This window comes from Oncorhynchus mykiss, chromosome 8, assembly GCF_013265735.2.
Source record: "Oncorhynchus mykiss isolate Arlee chromosome 8, USDA_OmykA_1.1, whole genome shotgun sequence".
In the NCBI taxonomy this organism is placed as follows: Eukaryota; Metazoa; Chordata; class Actinopteri; order Salmoniformes; family Salmonidae; genus Oncorhynchus; species Oncorhynchus mykiss.
The window spans coordinates 34249922-34259067 of record NC_048572.1 but is presented as its reverse complement, the minus strand read 5'-3'; the positions used below and the strand labels follow the sequence as shown (position 1 = coordinate 34259067).

At 43.5% G+C, this 9146-nt stretch overlaps 1 pseudogene across 1 annotated transcript; it reads left to right on the top strand.

The window, feature by feature from the left end:
- Nucleotides 1-1805: 1805 nt before the first annotated feature.
- On the top strand, nucleotides 1806-3553 carry LOC110529843 (annotated as a pseudogene). The gene has a single exon (XR_005052864.1). The product of XR_005052864.1 is annotated as a thyroxine 5-deiodinase-like (transcript).
- The last annotated feature ends 5593 nt before the right edge of the window (nucleotides 3554-9146 follow it).

Below are 9146 nucleotides of genomic sequence, written 5' to 3'. Positions count from 1 at the left end.
ATAACTACACCCCCCCCCCCCCCAAAGAGGTACTTTGTTGTGCCCTGAATGCTATTGAAAATGTGTGTGTGTGTGTGCTTAATCAATATTTAATCAGTTATATTATAATAAATGTGTTCAAAAAATTGTATAAACATTACAAACTATTGAAAACCTTTTGCTCTTGAATTTCATTTTAAAGACTGCTGGGATTTAAAATCTTGCCTTATTCAAATGATCATGAGTTTAAATGAACTGTACATAACGTTTGTAAGGAAAAGGTCAAAGAAAAAAGAGAATGTATGTGCAAGTGAGGTAAAAATAGGGACACATCTGTGAAACCCTATGGCACAATCCTCTGTTGGGGTAAATTGACGCCAATAGAGGAGTGGAGTTGGGGTGGTGGCATCTTCTTACCCTGGTAGCTGATCAAAATGCCCCTTTCCTGAAAAAAAAAGGTTATTTAACCAAAAACAGTCAGATGTAGCCAGGTATTTTCCTTTATAGTTTGTTACCCTAAGCATGGCCATCATCCACCCCCCAAAAAATCTCTGAACTTAGGTTTTCTTGTCAGCAATTAGACTTTACTCTAACTTCATCTGATCTGACCGAGTTCTACTAAGAAACCACAGACAGCGTGGATGGCTAGACACCGCGATGACAACGTGCTGCCTGCCTGCCTGCCTGCTACCGACGCTCCCATTTGACCACCTCCTCTGTCCGCTGACCTCAATCAAGCCATTAACTGTCTCAACCTTCAGGCTCTTGACCGTCGACAACGCATGATTAATTATGTTGTTGTTTTAAGTTGCTTGTTTCCTGTTGTTGCTGCTTACTGCTTAGCTTAACAGCGCTTGGAGATGTTTTTATGTAATGAAAAGCTAGCTTTATATAAGTGAAATACAATATTTATTATTGTTATTATTATTAATAATAGTATTATTATTATCATCGTTTCCCTTGTCTGTAACACCACCTGTCATACCGGATATCATTTCATAACTCAGTTTTATAGGGGTGAGTAATCTATCTCGTTGCCTTGAGAAGGAATCAGGTACGTAACAGTCGCATTGGGAAAGTTGCGAGAGAGGGGAGGATACTGACCTCAGATAACCGATGATTTTTTGGAGGTGCCCAATGCGCACTGCACATCATTGGTATGCGAGAGCGCCGTCTAGTGTGAAAAGATTTTGTGAATGTTAAAACCCCTTATCTGAAATACACAAAGAAGAAGAAGCGTTCAAGCCTTTTCGTGTTCTTTCAAATCACCCAGGTTCGTGAAACAAGTAATCAAAGGGCATAGATACACGTAATGATTGGGCATACATTTAAATTAATCAACAAAAATAATGAATTGCTCTAGACCTATTTCATTCCTATACGTTTATATTCAATACGTCACCGATTCAACAGCATGAACATGGAATATGTATTTCTTCTCAAACTGATCACAACAGTCTAAATTGTTTTAATCACAAAAATGACAGATTCTGTCTTTATCATTGTGTTTGATTTGAAGAGGTGGGTATGTTTTTTTAACCCTACATGTGTGAGTTTTGATCACATTTATGTCAAGTTTAAATTCACCATAGGCTAATGTTCATTTGACGTCACTTTCTGACCCACAAACGGGTGTTGTTGTAAATCATGCTATTTCTTCATTTGGAGTTCATTTACCGGTAACCACAATGATTCACCCCAAAAGAAGTGCCAGATATCGACGTGACAGGTTTGAGTCTGCAAAAAAACGGACCCATGGCCGTGATCCCCCCCCCCCCCCCCCCCCCCCCCCCACCCTCTCTCTCTCTCTCTCACACACACACTCTCTCTCTATCTCTCTCTCCCTCCTCTATCCATCTCTCTCTCTCAGTTGACGGGAGGTAATCCCCGCCATGTGAGAGGGCGGCACGAGCTGTGGAGGTGGGTTGTTTTTCATTCACATCCTGCTGCACCTATAAAAAGCACAACTCTGTGAGACAGAGCCTGAAAACAGATGGGAAAAGGTGACTGATACGATTGTCTATATCTGCATGCTTACATTGCCGGCCAGACATCATCGGCAGGGCGAGATGCAGAAGTCTGCAGGTGTCCTGACGGTGCTGGCCCTGAAACACACAGCTCTATGTCTGATTCTGCTGCCCCGGTTCCTCCTGGCAGCGCTGATGCTGTGTCTCCTGGACGTCCTGTGTATCAGGAGGAAAGTGCTGCTGAAGATGGAGGGCAGCAGCCCCGAAGACCCGCCTGTCTGCGTCTCCGACTCCAACAAGATGTTCACCCTGGAGTCGCTCAGGGCCGTGTGGTACGGGCAGAAATTAGACTTTTTCAAATCCGCGCACCTTGGACTTATCGCGCCCAACACTGAGGTTGTGCAGCTGCAGGAGCGGCGCAGGGTCAGGGTCCTAGACTATGTGAAAGGGAGGAGACCTCTCATCCTCAACTTCGGCAGTTGCTCCTGACCACCGTTCATGACGCGCCTGGCTGCGTTTCAGCGCGTCGCGAGCCAGTATGCGGACATCGCCGACTCCCTGCTTGTATATATCGAGGAGGCGCATCCCTCGGACGGCTGGGTGAGCTCCGACGCGCCATACCAGATCCCCAAGCACTGCTGTCTGGAGGACAGACTGAAAGCCGCTCAGCTGATGCACTCGGAGGTTCCCTGCAGCAGTGTGGTGGTGGATACTATGGACAACTCGTCCAACGCGGCTTACGGAGCCTATTTTGAGAGACTTTATATCCTGAGGGATGAGCGGGTCGTGTATCAGGGGGGCAGGGGACCGGAGGGCTACCGGATATCAGAGCTTAGGAACTGGCTCGAGCAATACCGGAATGATTTGGAGAATTCCAGCAGAACAGTGGTGGTCCACGTTTAACTTAAAGATAACCATTAGGCGCGTGAAGTGTCCACACAGTGAAGAAGTATTCAGATGCTGCTACAAACTCTTGACACACTGCACATATGACTAGGCCTATACATGTTGTTTTGGTTCAGAAGCATTATAGAATTAGTACACATATTAGTAATGTTTATTATGATGTAAAACGCACGATAGGCTTAGTTGTTCAGTTGTGCTCGTCTTGACACTAATTATTTGTTTGGTTGTTTGTTTGTTTTTGTAAGGAGCTGTCTTTGATTTGAACCTGTGCAAAAGTTTTACTTATTTCAGTTTGACCTTCATTTGATTATGATCACTTTATTTTTTATACTATATGGTCTCTACCTTGTGTGTGTGTGTGTGTGTGTGTGTGTGTGTGTGTGTGTGTGTGTGTGTGTGTGTGTGTGTGTGTGTGTGTGTGTGTGTGTGTGTGTGTGTGTGTGTGTGTGTGTGTGTGTGTGTGTGTGTGTGAGAGAGAGAGTGTGTGCGTGCGTGCGTGAGGCTAAATGGCTAAAACCTTTTACTCTAGTGTTGTTGTGAAGTTCGGTTTTTAAAGGGTTTTAAACCAGGAAACTGATACTGATGTTGTTTGATACTAGAGTACTTGGCGACTAGCAATGTCTTCAACGAACAAATTGCCAAACGGTTCTGTAAATTGTTTATATTTTATTGAACAAATATTTGTAATAAATGTTAGAACACATTGATCTTATGACTCCTGAGTGCATCTTACTGGCAAGTAAGTCTAGGCCTATTTGTTCATTGTCATACGCTGATGTTATCCTTATCTTTTCAATGCAAATTGTCCACTTCACGTGCACGTTCAGAGGGAGAGAGAAAGACAGCTAATAGCTCTGATGTGTCTCTGGTTATCATTGATTAGGTGGCAATGATTAAGTTGGCGTATGTTAACCATTCAATTCCTTTTTAATTCAACCGAAATCAAGAAATCCGTTCAAATTCAAGTGAAAATTGTTGATGTTTTGTGTTTTAATGTATTCATTTTATTTTAGCTTTATTTTACCAGATTAGTCTCATTGATATTAAAAATCTAAAAGAGACCTGACTAAAATAGCAGCACACAAAGTTTTAGACTCATCTACAATATAAAACACAGAGCAGTACAGTTTAAAACATTTTGCAAAGGAGCTCTTAGTCATGCAATTTTACATCTAACTAATATGTTTGGTCCAGTATTTCTCAAGTGAAAAAATGTGCATGAAAACGAGTCGTCTATCTTTGAATGACAACAAACATTTCATTGAAGAATCCCTACTGTTGACCAATGACCATTGAAGATGAACAAAACGAACAAACACATCACAAAATGTCTTCATAATATGTGCACAAACTGTTCCAAACTGTTTCAGATGGGAAGCATGAGGATGCCAATAAGGCACAAATTATTTGGGGAGGTGTGATGCATCTAGGGGTCAAAACATTGCCCGCCCCCGACTTCATTGTCCCTAGCTTTAAACCAATTTAAGGAGGTGAGCTCCTGCAATTTAATGTCCCTTAATAGCTAAGTCGAAGAGGAAGGGCCAGAGAATGCTTTTTTGCCCATCTCTGTACGGTGATTTTGTGACAAATTGTTTCTTCATATCTAGTTCATGTCCCGAATTCAAGTGAAATTGATCCTTGGCACCACCTCAATTGTATCCAGATCGTGAACACCAAGTATACACAGCTACAGTATATTGATTTGATGAAGTGAAACCATTGTGTAGTATTATATGTCATGTTGATGGGTGATCGGGAATCCCCTATAATGGAAGGCACTTAATGCTGTGTTTTTGTTTAGCCCCAAGGTGATCTCTTTCTCTCTCTCTCACACACACACGCCATGAATCAGCGACGCGATTAAGATCCAAGTGGCCCGTGCCATCCTTGATTTAATGTTATCAACTCTGTTAGTAGCCACTTAATCTCTATCTGTATTAGCTCTCTCTCTCTGTGTGTATGTGTGTGTGTGTTGCTGTGATGCAAAGTCCCTCTAAAATACAGACCATAGTAAGTCCTGGGGCTAGATCAATCAACTACAGGCTTAGGAGGCTTTTATATATATATATATATATATATATAAATCAAATCAAATCAAATTTTATTTGTCACATACACATGGTTAGAAGATGTTAACGCGAGTGTAGCGAAATGCTTGTGCTTCTAGTTCCGACAAAGCAGTAATAACCAACAAGTAATCTAGCTAACAATTCCAAAACTACTACCTTATAGACACAAGTGTAAGGGGATAAAGAATATGTACATAAAGATATATGAATGAGTGATGGTACAGAGCGGCATAGGCAAGATACAGTAGATGGTATTGAGTGCAGTATATACATATGAGATGAGTATGTAAACAAAGTGGCATAGTTAAAGTGGCCAGTGATACATGTATTACATAAAGATGCAGTAGATGATATAGAGTACAGTATATACATATACATATGAGATGAATAATGTAGGGTATGTAAACATTATATTAGGTAGCATTGTTTAAAGTGGCTAGTGATATATTTTACATAATTTCCCATCAATTCCCATTATTAAAGTGGCTGGAGTTGAGTCAGTGTGTTGGCACACAACACACACACACACACACACACACACACACACACACACACACACACACACACACACACACACACACACACACACACACACACACACACACACACACACACACACACACACACACAACCCCATACTCACCAATGTACAACTCACTCCATCTCCACACCATTCACACAGTGTTTGTATTCACCTAATGTTCTTTGTGTGTATACCTTATTTGACCTGAACCTTGACCCTCATGGCCAGACCTCATCCTATACTCCTGGGGCTTGTTAACCCTTTCAAAAGGTGAATCTGCTTGACCCATGCAGTTGTAACAACAGAGCTGCACTTTGTGTTGCCGTGAAGACATCACAACCAATCAAAGAGAGGCGTACCAACAGGAACTGTCATTAAGGAATTCAGAATAACAGTGGGCTTCTTGGCCCTGGATCTGCCAACACAGGTACAGAACCAGGAATGACAAAACCAGGAATGACAATATCAGGAACAGATAAAAGGAAATTAAATGAAAGGGTAGTGTGTCCACCCACTCTGCCTGGAATGGGTGAAAACGCGCATTCCTTATGTTATAAAATGCATTTTATCTGCTAGGATAATGAGGAAGCATTGTAAACACTACCCTACCAGCTATACTGATGAGGTAACGTTTTATTTAATTTAAAACAGGTATTCCCAAACTGGGATACGCGCAATGCTGTAAGGGGGTACGCCAAATAAAAATGTGATTCACATTTGTTTTAAAACAGTACATTTATATTTTCCAACTGTGCTATACATTTGGGTGAGTTTTTTTTCCTCGCCTACGTAGCCTCGTTTCACTGCCAAAAATGAAATTAAACCATCTAGTTTAAGGAAGCCTAGTCAAATAATTAACATCCAATCACATTAACCGTTACTCTCTCGCAGGAATCCTTCGCTCTTGCGCAGATATTTAGAAACTAAACATGATAATTTGAAAAATAAGCCACAGGAGTTTTTTGAGCAAGAATAAAGACGACTTTAGAGTATTAAGACATGTATAAAAGCAACAGATACCATTAATAAGAAGCGTCTTATATGGTGTGCTACCGAGTGGCTAGGACAGGCAAGCCCCATTATTGTGGAGGACTTCAATTCTTTTTATTTTACCCCTTTTTCTCCCCAATTTCGTGGTATCCAATTGTTTTTAGTATCTTGTCTCATCGCTACAACTCCCGTACGGACTCGGGAGAGACAAAGGTTGAAAGTCCTCCGATACACAACCCAACCAAGCCGCACTGCTTCTTAACACAGCGCATCCAACCCGGAAGCCAGTCGCACCAACGTGTCGGAGGAAACACCTTGCACCTGGCAACCTTGGTTAGCGCGCATTGCGCCCAGCCCGCCACAGGAGTCGCTGGTGCGCCCGGCCAAACCCTCCCTAACCCGGACGACGCTAGGCCAATTGTGCGGACCTCCCGGTCGCAGCTGGTTACGACAGAGCCTGGGCGCAAACCCAAAGTCTCTGATGGCACAGCTGGCAATGCAGTACAGCGCCCTTAACCACTGCGCCACCTGGGAGGCAGGAGTGGACTTCATTCTTCCTGCTGTTGCAGATATGGCTGGGACAATGCTGGGGAGAAAGGCCAAACAAACAGACAATGCCTTCATCAAACTACATTGTTTCACGACTCATCAGTGATATGGCAGGAGATGTTTTGAAACAATTACTGCTTTGCAATCTGTAACATTAATGCTAGTATGAACTCGAATGAAGGGATGACGCTTTTGGTCTTTAGCAGAGCGCTGAGACAGAACTGCACCCACGCCAACGTCAGGGGCATCCACTTCTACCACGAAGGGAAGGATCCGCATGAACTGGAATGTGTGTAGAAGAAAACCAACGTTTCAGGTCCTGGAACGCCTTCTCAGCAGCAGGGGTCCAGCTTACATGCCCAGCCGAGCCCTTGGTGAGCGCTGTCAATGGCACAGCCACCAAACTAAGGTCTTTCACAAATCTCTGGTAGAAATTAGCAAAACCCCAAAAACACTGGACTTGCTTGACTGTCCTGGGCCGCGGCCAGTTGACCACTGCTTCTACCTTTTGGGAGGCCAGCCGCACACAGCCCTGAGACACCCCAGGAAGGAGATCTGAGGAATGTGAAACTCACACTTTTCAGCCTTCACAAACAAGTGGTGAGAGAGGAGTCTTTGAAGAACCTGGCGAACATGTTGCATGTGTTCAACCATGGACCTGGAGAAGATGAGGATGTCATCTAGGTACACAACACGAACTGGTGAAGGAAGTCGCGCAGCAGATCATTAAACTGGGCCTGGAAAATGGCTGGAGCATTTGTAAGTCCAAACGGCATGACACGGTACTCATGATATCCATTTGGGGTGTTGAATGCTGTATTCCACTCATCTCCCTGTCTGATGCGTACCAGATTGTACGTGTTCCGTAAATTCAATTTTGAGAAAACCGTAGCTCCCTGGAGTCTCTCAAAGGCTGATGACATAAGAGGAAGAGGGTAGAGGTATTTGATGGTAATGTTATTTAAATCCCTGTAATCATTTCATACCAAGATGGCATAGCAGTCAGACTAACCAGAAGCTAGCCAGAAACTAACCACAAGCTAGCCAGAAGCTAACCAGAAGCTAGCCAGAAGTTAGCCAGTTTACTAACTAACGTTACTATTCAGCTAACCACGGTTTGTGGTCATCAGCTATCTTTTAGCTCGAAAAGCTATCACCAGTTTTGTACAACACGACTCAGACCAGAGCATACCGGACCTACTTTCTCTCCATATCCCCAGATTTCAACCTCAAGCTCTGGACATTTACACCTGGATCTCGCAGCTAGCTAGCTGCTATCTGTGTGACTATTGGCTTACGTCGATCCCGGCGCAAACATAAATTATTCCGGAGCTAGCCATCTGAAGAGTTCCATCAGCCACTCCTGGGCTACAATCACCTATCCGGACCCGTTTTACTACCGATGCGGAGCCCCACCGGGCTTCACGACTGGACTACCGTTATCTGCCCGAGGGAGTTATCCAACTGGCCCCTCCATCCCGACGTTACCTGAACGCCCATCTGCGGCCCGCTAATCGTTAGCTGTCTTATCGGCTGCTATCTGAATAGATCTATCGGACAATTTTTCTTGAGTCACTATAACTATATCTATTTTGCCAATTGGATTGGTCCCCTCTACCACACGGAACCCCACTAATCTACAGACGGAAATGCACGAGGTGGCTAAAAACAGACCTCCATCCTATGCTAGCTTGCTACCGATGGCCCGGCTAGCTGTCTGGATTGCCGTTACCCCAACCATCTCACTACTCACTGAACCCTTATGATCACTCAACTAAGCATGCCTCTCCTTAATGTCAATATGCCTTGTCCATTGCTGTTCTGGTTAGTGTTTATTGGCTTATTTCACTGTAGAGCCTCTAGCCCTGCTCATTATATCTTAGCCAACCTTTCAGTTCCACCACCCACACATGCAATGATATCACCTGGTTTCAATGATGTTTCTAGAGACAATATCTCTCTCATCATCACTCAATACCTAGGTTTACCTCCACTGTAGTCACATCCTACCATACCTTTGTCTGTACATTATACCTTAAAACTATTTTATCGCCCCCAGAAACCTCCTTTTACTCTCTGTTCCGGACGTTCTAGACGACCAATTCTCATAGCTTTTAGCCGTACCCTTATCCTACTCCTCCACTGTTCCTCTGGTGATGTAGA